Source organism: Elephas maximus, chromosome 20 (genome assembly GCF_024166365.1).
Source record: "Elephas maximus indicus isolate mEleMax1 chromosome 20, mEleMax1 primary haplotype, whole genome shotgun sequence".
NCBI lineage: Eukaryota > Metazoa > Chordata > Mammalia > Proboscidea > Elephantidae > Elephas > Elephas maximus.
In genome coordinates this window covers 16,392,499-16,405,835 of record NC_064838.1, presented here as the reverse complement: position 1 = coordinate 16,405,835, position 13,337 = coordinate 16,392,499, and the positions used below count along the sequence as shown (strand labels likewise).

Sequence of the window (13,337 nt, the reverse complement as noted above, 5' to 3'; positions counted from 1 at the left end):
GGAAATACATTAATTCCTAGGAGTAAACAAAGGTAACCCTGCTGCTAAATTCTTAGGTCTAAGTTGGAGACAGTGCACGCCTTGGGTAGTGAAAGTCTTTTAAAGTAAATGTTGCAATGCTGTACTTTCCAAGTGTGGCCTTCAAAGAAGACACCCCTCAGGAAAGGAGATCCATGGTCGAGAAATCTGGGAAACGCTGGATTAAATTAGGTTAACCTGGATTTTTTATTGCAGGCCTTCTAGTTGTTTTTGCTAAGCGCTGTCACATCCATCCCAACTCGTAGCAACCCCTTGTGACAGAGCAGAACTGCTGCACAGAGTTTTCTTGGCTGTAATCTTTTTTTTTAATCTTTACGGAAGCTGATTGCCAGGTCTTTCTCCCAAGGACCTTTCAGTTAGCAGCAGAGCACCTAACTGTTTGCGCCACTAGGGCTCATATACTCATATAGGAATGTGCATTGTGAGCCCCCAGGATGGGTAGAGCATAAACATTTTTAGGAGTTGAAGTTTGTGACATCCTCAGCTGGAATAAACTTAATCCCCATTTGTGGGGATTAATTTTTTAATAGGTAATATATTTTTATATATGTATATGGTAAGTTCAGAGTACAAAAAAGTATTCAATGAACTATAGGTCTCCCTTCCACCTTTGCCTCTGAGATTCTCTCTTGAGCGACAAACGCTGGTTTCAAGTTCTGAGAAATTCTGTGCATATGTAAGAATGCTTTATGTATGTAGGTATATGTGTGTACATGTACATCTGTGTTTTGATTTTTGAGATCATGCTTTTTAAAGCAAATGTTCCCCCCTCCCCATTTAAACTTAACTCTTAACCCTTCACAGAAACTAAAAAGTTGTGATAAAGACAGTTCTGGGAAGAAGTTAAATAGTTGGATAAGCTATAAATAACCGGGAGTCCTGGTGGCATGTGATTAAGAACTCAGCTGCTAACCAAAAAGGTCAGCAGTTCAAATCCACCATTTGCTCCTTGGAGACCCTATGGGGTAGTTTTGCTCTGTCCTGTGGGGTCTTTATGAGTAAGAACTAACTCGACGGCACCTAACAACAACAACATAACTAACCTGTAGAATGTAGACACCAAAGCTTAATGAACCAGTCCGAGCCGCCTCCTGCTGATTAAGTGAATGAAAACCAATCATTTTAAATTTCCTTTTTGGAAATTCCCCTAACAGTTTGTACCATATATAAGCTGATCAAAATTGTACTGCGCTGAGCCCATCTCTTTGGGGCGGGGGGGAGGTGCTCCTTGTTCTCAAACAGTTTTTCTGCCCAATAAAACTTTTTAACTCTAATTGACTTATTGATCAGATTTCTTCTCTTGACATACTATATACATTATTCTGTACCTTGCCCTTTTACTTAACAATGTATGTTGGAGCTTGCTCCACTTGAGTGGATGTAAAGCGCCATCATTTATTCGTTTTAATATCAATGTAATATCCCCTTGTGGATATATCATAATCTGCTTAACCAGTCCCTATTGATGGACATTCAGATTATTTCTAATCTTTTGCTAGTAGAAACAGCATTGCAAGGGGCGCCCTTGCATGTTTGTCTGTGTCACCATGGTGTTTCTTGCATCAACCTTTGCCAAAAACCAAGAGCATTATAATATACTATGACTTTGCAAAGTCAAGGACGGCTCATGTTTGAAGCCTTCTGATAGTCTGGCTTGATACAGAGATAGGAGAATTTAGATTTTGAGATAATAACATACCCAATTCCTAAAAATATGTGTATACATATATATTAACAGAGGTTGTTTAAAATAGAGGGGAAACCCACTATAGATTATTTTTCCAGAGATAAGTAAAAATAAGGTTTTTAAAAATCATTTTTCTTTTCGGGAATAAGGAGGCTTGGAGTTAATAATGTACATGTTTCTACTCATGGCAAGATGAAACTTGAGAAATGCAGCCTCCGAGAACAGAGATTTCCCACATGAGTATCCTTTGATTCTTAACTCAAAACTTGAAGCGAATTGTTTTATTGACTCCGGCTCTGAAGCAATGATTTAGCTTTCTCACTGTCTTGTACTGCATTTAATTTCTGCCAGATAGCATTTAGCTGACTCTAAGACTTTAAAGGAGCCCTGGTGGTACAGTGGTTAAGAGCTTGGCTGCTAACCAAGAGATCAGCAGTTCGAATCCACCAGGCGCTCGTGGAAACCCTATATGGGGCAATTCTACTGTCCTGTAGGGACTATGAATTGGAACTGAGAAGGCACATAACAACAAGACTTTAAAACTTTTCTTTCCCTTGTACATATTTCTCCCTTTTCTTTTCTATGTACTGAAGGGAAAAAATAATACAACAGAAAGTAAATTTGTTTTTAATTTTTATTTTTATTGTACTTTAGATGGAGGTTTACAGAACAAATTAGTTTCTCATCAGTTTGTACACACATTGTTCCATGACACTGGTTGACAACCCCGCGACATGTCAACACTCTCCCTTCTCAACCCTGGGTTCCCTATTACCAGTTTTCCTGCTCCCTCCTGCCCTCCCGTCTCTGCCCCAGGGCTGGTGTGCCCCTCCAGTCCTGTTTTGTTCCATGGGCCTGTTCAATCTTTGGCTAAAGGGTGAACCTCAGGAGTGACCACATTACTGAGCTGAAAGGGTGTCCAGGGGCCATACTGTCAGGGTTTAAATTTTTATATAACAAAGAAAAAAATAAAACTTTCCTTTTGAAAAAATGTTGATATCTAGTTGGAATTCAGCTCTAGAAATTAAAAGAAGCCCTTCCGTACTTCGTTAACAGCTTTGCTGATGATGTCTCCCATATTTTTGATAGAGTTTGATCTCAGAACAGGCAGGGAAAATTTCTCTGAGGCCAAATTAGTAATGGGGCAGTAGGTAACTTAAGTGTATTTTACATTGTCTGTTTTTTTTTTTTTTTGGTTCTCCTTTGGAAAAATGCAGAGCAATGCATTAAAGCCATCATCCACCACAATGTGCCTTTACTCTGACCAGGCATTTTGTATAATATCTTCTTTGATCCTCACAACAACCTTATAAGGTGGGTACTACTGTTATCCCCATTTTATTGGTAAGGAAACTGAGGCACGGGACAATAAAGTAGCTTACTCAAGGCCACACGGCTAGGGCTTTGGAGGGCTAGGAGTTGAACCCGTTACTCCAAAGCCTTCTCAAAGATGACTCTATTCTCAGACTAGGCCTTACCTTGATTCTTTTCAACTTGAAGAAATCTATTCAGCAGCAAGTGAGCAGAATTCTTATCACTGCTCCAATGTAGTAATGCCAAGCAGCATGTAGATTCTCCCCACTGTGTGCAGCCACCACAGTGGAGGGTATATATTCTCTTACAGCTGAGCAGCCCTCGACGCAGAGCGTGAAACAAGCCCAATGACACAGGTGACCGCTTCAAGGAAGGAGGCGTTCTGACCCTTTTATTACCTCCCCCCGGGCAGAAACGATCACCTGCAGCAACACCTCATATAACTCAATTTCCTCACTTGAGGCTGGTTGAATGGACAGGTTCTTCCCCATATTCTAATAGAAACAGTCAACACAGTTTTCCCTTGGGAATTTGTGCAAACACTTGATGTTCTCATCCTACATTCTTTTTTTTTTTTTTAAACGTTTTATTGTGTTTTAGGTGAAAGTTTACAGAGGAAATTAGTTTCCCATTCAACATTTCATATACAAATGGTTCCGTGATGTTGATTGCCACCCCCGTAATGTGTCAGCACTCTCCCCATTTCCACCCTGCTTTCCCGGTTTCCATCCCTCCGGTTTCCCTGCCCCTCCTTGCCTTCTCCCATTTGCTTTTGGATAAATGTTGCCCGTTTGGTCTCATGTAGCTGATTGTTCCAAGGATGACATTCTTCATGAGTGTCTCCCTGTGTTTTAATGTAGAAAGAGTCTTCTGGTTATGATGTACAGAACCTAGCCATACCAGTTGTCAGTTTCACCTTATTGGTAAGGGGCAGGAAGAGGGTCATTACTTAAATCCTGAGTGGTCAATACATTTACAGGCCTGTAAAGAAAAATTTGACCAAAGGAGTCCAGAAACATAGGTCTAATCCGACTCCAATCCTGTGCTCTTAACCACTGCTGTGCCACGGGCATCTATCCATTTCATTTGACCTCTGGGGCAAGATAAACACATCCAGTGCTGGGAAATCTCAGAAAACTTATATAAAGGGAACTGTGGCCACCTCCCAGTATTTCAAATACCAGCAGGGTCACCCATGGAGAACAGGTTTCAGTGGAGCTTTCAGACTAAGACAGACTAGGAAGACGTGGTGGTCTACTTCTGAAAATTAGTCAATGTAACCCTGTGGATCACAACAGAACATTAGCCAATTTGTCATTAGGAGGGATCAATCACTGGAGGAGGGCATCATGTTTGGTGAAGTAGAGGGCCAGCGAGGGCAAGGGAGACCCTCGGTGAGATGAACTGGTACAGTAGTAGCAATGGTGGATTCCAACATGGTGGCAATTGTGAGAATGACGCAGGACCAGGCAACATTTTGTTCTGTTGTGCATAAGGTCATCATGAGTTGGAGTCCACTGGACGGCAACTGACAGGAACACTTACTGAGCAGTTACTGGGTACCAGGAACTATTGTGGTAGATGTTTCAAGTCCACACAGAGTAGGATTGCTAGCACCCTTTACCAATGAGAAACAGACACTCAGAGGTTAAGTGAGTTGGCCAAACTCACATGGCGAAGTGCCAAACCCAGAATTCAAACACGGGTCTTACAAACTCTCACTTCTGCATGTGGTCATCCCGCATGCTCTGCCGCCTCCCGAGACATGCAAGATGAAATCAGAGATGGGAGATTTGTAATTGCCACGTCCAGCTTCCTGCCAGGGCAGGATGTAATTGCAGGGCTGAGACCAGAGTCTATGATAAGCTGATACTAAACTTGTTCTTGGCAAGCACCACACTGCTTCTTGGGAAATGAGGGGGTAGGGTAGAGGAGGCGGAGGTGGGGGCTTAGGTGCAAGGATTTTTTTGTAGTGTTTCATCTCCTTTTGCTTGAGGATGAAAACACTTCCTGGATGACTATCCTAAATATTTAGTGGTGTTTCAGATACGATACCGGTCTTCAAACATTCAGGCCCAGGGACACAGTTATGATGATAGAAGTTGCTTTGCTGTAACTGAACTTGGTCTTCATCTCTCTCATGAATCTGGCTTGAGGCTTGCATCTCAGCAGGGCACTTGGACATGAGTGATGCCTCTCATTGTGAGACAGGTACATTATGAAGGCCTTTGGACACTTTACCGACCGAGCTGTTTGCCAACACTGTCTTTTATGTTTAAAAGGAATGAACATCAGTTGAATGGCTTTGTATTTGTTACTTGTGACTCTGTTCTTGCTTTTTTTTTTTTTGCAGAAGAAAAGTGAAGGTTCATGAGATAGAATAAGATATGTTGCTTTTATATTAAAAAACAAAACAAAACATGTCACCATGGAGTCGAATCTAACCCATAGCGACCCAATAGGACAGATATAAAGTTTCTTTAATTCCAAATCCGTGTGATTTCCTTTCTTTTGATTCTTTCATTAGCTCTTTTACGTGGAAAAATATTACTGGTCAGGGAAGTATTCACATTTTTTCTATTTTTTTAAGATTGAAGGGTTTGATGCTTTGCTGGCTACAAAAAGGCAGCTATGGATTTGAGAAAAAGCTCTGCAATACGCCTTGCTCCCTTCTCCTCTTTGTTTTCCCCGGAGTGAGCATCATTTTGTCAGGGGAATCGCCAACTGGAGGCAGAATGCCTCCTGGCCTGGCTTTCCATCACCCATTGTTTGAGCTCCGCTGATAGGCTCCGTGCCACTTTGATGTCCTTTCATTAGAACTGTGTTCCAGCCTTTGTCATTTGTTTTTCTCTCTTTGCCTGAAGCAGGAACAAACCTGGCATGTTTGAGAGGCAGGAACATTTAAGCTGTTTTGAAAGAAAAGAAGAAGCCAGCCTGTGAGGAACAGAAGCAAGGTATTCCTAAAAAGGGAAGAATTGATGCAAAGATCCTCAAGTAGAAAGGAGACTAAAAAGAATTATAGGTGCTGTTCACTAGCACTCGGTGGGTGTATTTTTTTAAACAGTTTATTGAGATAATTTAGTTACCAACATCCCGTTTAAATTGTTCCTCATTTAAAATGTAAAATCCAGTGGCTTTTGGTATATTTACAGAGTTGGGTCACCATCACCGTAAGTATACTATGGAACGTTTTCATCTTTCCAAAAAGAAACCCATCCTTCCAGTACCCTGGCCTCCCACCAGCCCTAGACAACCACTCATCTTTCTTTCTGTTTCTTTAGATTGGCCTGTTCTGGACATTTCACATAAATGGGATCATTCAATACATGGTCTTTTGTAACTGGGTTCTTTCACTTAATGTAATGTTTCTGAGATTCATCCATGCTGTGATGCTGACAGCATTTTATTCTTTTTCTTGCTGAATAATATTCTAATGTATGAACATATCACATTTTATTTATCCTTTGTCTGTTGATGGACACTGGGGTTGTTTTCACTTTGGGGCTATTACGAATAATGCTACTATGAACATGATTTTGTGTGGACATGTTTCATTTTTCTTGGGTAAACCTAGAAGGAGAATTTCTGGGTCATATGGTAACTATATGTATAGCATCTTGAGCAACTACCAAATTGTTCTTCAAAGTGGCTGCACCATTTTACATTCCCACCAGCCATGTGTGAAGTTTCCAATTTCTCAACATCCTTACTAACATTTGTTATTATCTGTCTTTTTGATTATAACCATTCTAACCAAAATACCAAACCAGTTGCCACTGAGTTGACCCTGACTCATGGCAATCCCATGTGTGTCAGAGTAGATTTGCGCACAATTTTTTCAATGGTGAGTTTTTGTAAGTAGATCGGTAGGCCTTTCCTTTGAGGTGCCTCTGGGTGGATTTGAACCACCAGTCTCCACAGCCAGTCTAGGGAATGTGAAGTGGTATCTCGTTGTGGTTTTGATTTGCACATAGAACACGGTTCTATTCTGCACACGTGGGGTCACCATGAGTCGGAACTGACTTGATTGCAACTAACAATAACAATAACGACCAATGATGTTGAGCATCTTTTCATGTGCTTATTAGTCATTTGTTTTATCTTTCTTTGGAGAAATGTCCATCCAGATTCTTTGCACATTATTATTTAGTTGGGTTATTTGTCATTTTGTTATTGTGTTATAGGAATTCTTCATATATTCTGAATATCCAAAAAAACCCAGCGCCCTCGAGTCGATTCCGACTCATAGCGACCCTATAGGACGGAGTGAACTGCCCCATAGAGTTTCCAGGGAGCGCCTGGCAGATTCAAACTGCTGACCCTTTGGTTAGCAGGCGTAGCACTTAACCACTACGCCACCAGGGTTTCCAATATCCTGAATATAAGTCCCTTATTAAAGGTTTGATTTTCAAATATTTCTCTTAGTGGATTCTTTTCACTTTCTGCATGGCGTCCTTTGAGTCACAAAAATTTTTAATTTTTTATTGTCTAATTTATCACTATTCTATTTTATTTGTTGTGCTGTGTTGTCCTAGCTATTAAATCATTACCCAACCCCAGGTCACAAAGATGTACTGCTGTGCTTTCTTCTAACAGTTTTTTAGTTTTAGCTCTTATATTTAGGTCTGTGATATACTTTGTGTCTTTTTTGTGTGTGTGTATGGTATGAGATGGGCGTTCAAATTCCTTATTTTTCATGTGCATACAAGATGTCCCAGCACCATTTGCTGAAAAAACTACTCTTTTCGTATTGAATTATCTTGGCCCCTTTGTAGAAAATTAACTCACCATGGATGCTAGGGCTTATTTCCGGACTCTCAGGGATACTTTTTAATTGATGGTATCTTTCTAAAATGATGACAGCTTCAGAGAGCCCAAATGCAGCTGGGTAGTAAAGCAGCTGATATCCACCTGGTGAATTCTGAATTGAAGGAGCTTCATTTTCTCTGACTATAAAGTGAATTTATGGATGAAAGCTCTGGTGTTATTTACTTACAGAGTTGCAGAGAACCTTCAGACCCTTCACAGATCCTTAAAAGGGCTTCATCTTACCCCTTAACAATGAAAAGACAACCCAGTCAAAAACAGAGCAAAGGACATGAACAGACACTTCACCAAAGAGGATATTCAAATGGCCAACAGACATATGAAAAGATGCTCAACATCAGTAGCCATCTGACAGTGAGATACCACTAGGATGACTGAGGTTTAAAAGGAAAATAGCAAATGTTGGCAAGGATGTGGAGAAATTGGAACCCATATCCATTGCTGGTGGGAATGCAAAATAGTACAGTGGGAAACAGCCCGGTGGTTACTTAAAACACTAAAGATGCCATATGACCCACAGTTCCACTTAGGCCACTGTGATGGTTAAGATTGTGTGTCATCAGAAGAAAACATTCTTTGATGGTTATGAGGGTAGGGAGGGAGGGAAAGGGATATTCACTAATTAGATAGTAGACAAGAATTATTTTAGGGAAAGGGAAGGACAACATGCAATAGAGGGGTATTCACTAACTAGATAGTAGACAAGAATTATTTTAGGTGAAGGGAAGGACAACACACAATACAGAGAAAGTCAGCACAACTGGACTAAACCAAAAGCTAAGAAGTTTCCTGAATACAATCAAACGCTTTGAGGGACTGAGTAGCAGAGATGGGGGTCTGGGGAACATGGTTTCAGGAGACATCTAGGTCAATTGGCATAACAAAGTGTATTAAGAAAGTGTTCTGCATCCCACTTTGGTGAGGGGTGTCTGGGGCTTTAAAAGCTAACAAGTGGCCATCTGAGTTGCATCAATTAATCTCAACCCACCTGGAGCAAAGGAGAGTGAAGACACCAAAGACACAAGGAAAACATGAGCCCAAGAGACAGAAAGGCCACATAAACCAGAGACTCCATCAGCCTGAGACTGGAAGAAATAGATGGTGCTTGGCTACCACCAATGACTGCTCTGACAGGGAGTACAACAGAGAATTCCTGATGCAGCAGGAGAAAAGTGGGATGCAGACCTCAAGTTCTAGTAAAAAGACCAAACTTAATGGTCTGACTGAAACTGGTAGGACCCCAGATATCATGGCCCCTGGACTCTCTGTTAGCCCAAAACTAAAACCATTCCCAAAGCCAAGTCTTCAGACAGGGATCGGATGGACTACAAGATAAAATGATACTGGTGAGGAATGTGCTTCTTAGCTCAAGTAGACACATGAGACTATGTGGGCAGCTCCTGTCTGGAGGTGAGAAGAGAAGGTAGAGGGGGACAGAAGCTGGTTGAATAGACATGGAAGATACAGAGTGGAGAGAAGGAGTGTGCTGCCACATTTTAGGAAGAGCAACTAGGGTCACCTAACAATGTGTGTATAAGTTTTTGTTTGAGAAACTGACTTGAATTGTAAACTTTCACTTAAAACACAATAATACTAATAAAAAAAGATTGTGGTCAACTTGGCTGGGCCACGATTCTCAGTGTTTATATGTGATCATCCCCGGGACCGGATCTGCTGTGAATAGCCAATCAGTTGAAAGGGAGTTTCTTTGGGCGTGCGGCCTGCCTCTGAATATAAGCTGACATTCTGGCTTTTTGCTCGCTCTGGAACCTGCAGCTGCCTCCTGTTCATCTGCCCTCTGGTTCTTGGGACTTGAGCTATCAACTTAACTGCTGATCTTGGGATTCATTGATCTTCACAGCCTGTGAACGGGAGCCCTGCTGTCCGACTTGCCCATCTTAGGTTTGCCATCTCCTGCAGCTACGTGAATCAAAAGAAGCCTGCAGTCTTGTGTGCCAACCTTGGAATTCGTCAATCTTCACAGCCTGTGAGCAAGAGCCCTGCTCACCGACCTGCTGATCTTGGGTTCACTAGTCCCTGCAGCTATGTGAATCAGAAGCCTCTATCATGATCCATGGACTTGGGACGTTCCAGCCTCTATAACTGCGTGAGCCATTTCCTTGATATAAATCTCTCTCTCTATATATTTATACGCTTTACTGGTTTTTCTTCTCTAAAGAACCCAGCCCAAGACAGCTACCTTGTAGGTAAATAACAAATTGGCTCAAAAAATAATGAGAATCACCAATAAGTACTGTGCTCCTTTAAAAAATCACCAATATGAAACCAAACAGTCAACAACTATTTTAAAACAAAGATGAGAATATAAAGGGGCAGGGAAACTAGAGTAATGAAAATAGAACAACTAGAACAGAAATAATGAGAATGTTCATGCATTGTGAAGAATGTAATCAATGTCACTGAACAACTTGTGTAGAAATTGTTGAATGGGAACCTCAACTGCTGTCTAAGCCTCTACTGAAAACACAATAAGATATTATTAACTACCCTTGACAGGGCAATATCTACTGTAATGCTCCCTTTCTTTCCTTCCTGCCTTCCTTCCCACCTACCTTCCTGCGCCTTCCTTTCAGCATAATCTGGGCTGAAGAGATGAGGTTTGCAGTAATGATACAGTAAAACCCAGAATGATACAGTGGGCACATTTAAAGTAGGTGATATGCACAGTCATGCAAATAGATAGGATAGCACACACATGCACATATATATGTAAAAAAAGAAAAAAAAATATATATATATACAAGCCTTGGGGGTGCAGTGGTTAAGAGCTCAGCTGCCAACCAAAAGGTCAGCAGTTCAAATCCACTAGCCACTCCTTAGAAACCCTATGAGGCAGTTCTACTGTGTTGTGTAGATCACTTAAACACACAAATTCAAGGGTAATGATTTTTCAATTTTGCAAGGTATTTTAAATAAGCTGTAAGAAAACATGGACATAGGGTATTCATCCCCCAAAGTTCATGCTTCTACTCTCTCTAAATCCTTTCCCTTGGGCCATGCTTATTTGGTAACTGCATCAGCATGCCTGAACAGTCTGCTAAACTCAGGTTCCAAGTGTCCTACTGGATATTTGCACTTGGACACCTATTAATACCAAAGGCTGCGAACAACAGAGAAGTTATTTTTGACACCTTCTGAGGGGAAACAATTTATCAGTCCTTTGGATTTATCCATTACCACGAGTCCTGTATCAACCCCTAGCTTTCCATTCCTATTGCCTCCACCTGGTTCTCCTACAATAAACAGTGCAGTAACCTTCTGACCAGTCTCTTCCCCAGCAGTCTCTTTCTATTCCCAATAAACTAAAACCAAACCCACTGCCGTCGAGTTGATTCCAACTCATAGCGACCCTATAGGACAGAGTAGAACTGCCTGATGGAGTTTCCAAGGAGCGCCTGGTGGATTTGAACTGCTGATCTTTTGGTTAGCAGCCATAGCACTTAACCCCTACACCACCAGTGTTTCCTCTCTTCCCAATAGTCTGGTTTAATTTTTTTTTTAACTTCTTTGATTCCATCAATCTCTTGCCCCCCAAACCTTTATTGCTTATGGGATAAAAACTAAACTTTTTAGCTTAATATTCACAGTCCTTGTCCATCTGTCCATTTGCTTTCCAAGCCTTGTCTCTGACCTCCTGCAGGAGTTTTCTTTTCTAGTCACACCAAGCTATTCAGTGCTTCCTGGACAGGCCTCTAGTCTTCCCGTTTCCAGGTTTCATATTATACTTTGTTCCCCAAGTAGTATGTCTGTCACTTTCTCCTTATACAGCTCCCCTTTCTTTCAAAACCCAATATAAATCTCATTGCTATTGCCCATTTCAGAGTGAAGAGTCGGGTTCAAGTCCCAAGGTTTAATAGCAGAGGTATACGGCAGAGGTTGCACACTGACAATCCGCAAGCCAAGTTCAACTTGCAGATATGTTCTGTTTGGTCCACATAAACCAAACCGAACCCATTGCCATTGAGTCAATTCTGACTCATAATGACCCTATAGGACAAAGTAGAGCTGCCCCATAGGGTTTCCAAGGAGTGGCTGGTGGATTCGAACTGCTAACCTCTTGGTTAGCAGCTGTAGCGCTTAATCACTGAGCCACCAGGGCTCCTTGGTCCACGTAGTGTTTTTTAAATTTTTGAATTAGTTGCCAACAATCAAAAGCCCAAGGCTTCACATAAAAACAAAGCAAAACCACTGAAAAACAGATTTCTAGCCAACTTGGAAAGTTTGGAAACAGGGCTCAGTATTTCCACATGGCAATGGCCTGTGATTGAGCTGTCCCGTTTAGCCAAGGTGTGTGTGTTTCCCCGACCACTGCTGCACTGTGTCCACTACCAGAGCTCCTGCTTCCTGGTGTATGTTCCCTGTCTAGCCCCTGTGGGCCTCTGATCCAGCAGGTGATCTTCCAAGTCCTTGTGAATACCTCTTCCTTTGTTATCTTGAGTTGCTATTTCATTCTATGGCTTTTCACTTTTTTGCGTGTTTGAAATGTTCCTTCCATGGTACCTCCTATGAGATCATATCTGTAAAATATTAATAAATGTACTAAGGTGATTTTTAGAGTCCCTGGCTGGTGTAAACAGTTAAGGGACTTGGCTGCTTAACCAAAAGGTTGGAGGTTTCAGTCTACCCAGAGCAACTTGGAACAAAGACCTGGTGATCTGCTTCCAAAAACTCAGCCTCTGAAAACCCTGTGGGGCACAGTTTTACTCTCACGCACAAGGGGTCACCACGAGTCGGAATTGACTGAATGACAACTGGTTAAGTTGATCTTAACATTTTTAATATTCCATCACTTGCTAAAAAAATGTTGAGGTAGTATTTTTTAAAGACCTGCATTACAAGGAAGTAGAAGAGAAATTCCAATAAAGAACCAGGACCAAACAAACAAGGAAAATGTCATATATGCGGTTGCCACGATTTCATTTATAAAGGGAAAGAAAGCTAAGATAGATTTTATTTCAAGGAGAACTAAACCTGCAGACTGAGCCCACAGCAGCTTCACTGAGCATTTGCTCTGGTTCACCGTGTATTTGTTCCATGTAACTGATTTTTACTTTTAAATTATATTTTCTTTCAAATAAAAGAATCAATTTGAGTTTTTTTGATAAGAACATTATAAATGAAATTATGTCTTCAGTTTTATTTCTGCTGGGGTTAAAAATAACTGTACTGGTCCGGAGCTGGTTAGCATTTATTGCTCTTTATTTTTAGGACTTGGCATAGGGACCCATCACTATTTTTCCACCAAGGTTTCCAGGTTTTCTGTGTCTTCTCCTGCTCATGAAGTTTCCCAGCATGAAATGTAGGGAAATGTTCCTTTAGTGGGCAGTTCCCAAGACGGCCCCATGTTTTCCAGTGTTTTATTGTTTGTAAGAGTTGAGACGATTCTAAAATCCATTTTCAGCTTTTCATTAGTCAAATACTGAGCCTCGGCATACTTTAGAGAGCCCTG

General features: G+C 41.3%; 1 protein-coding gene across 9 annotated transcripts in view; it reads left to right on the top strand.

The window, feature by feature from the left end:
* FRMD4B (FERM domain containing 4B) overlaps nt 1-13,337 on the top strand; it is a 386,278-nt gene that overhangs the window by 46,169 nt on the left and 326,772 nt on the right. Inside the window, exon 1 of one of the 9 annotated variants that reach the window (XM_049863183.1) lies at nt 5,610-5,994. The exons of the other annotated variants lie outside the window; for them this stretch is intronic. The gene's annotated coding sequence lies outside the window, so the exon portion shown is untranslated. Of the gene's footprint in view, nt 1-5,609; nt 5,995-13,337 lie in introns of those variants that run through there. 9 annotated transcript variants of the gene reach the window in all.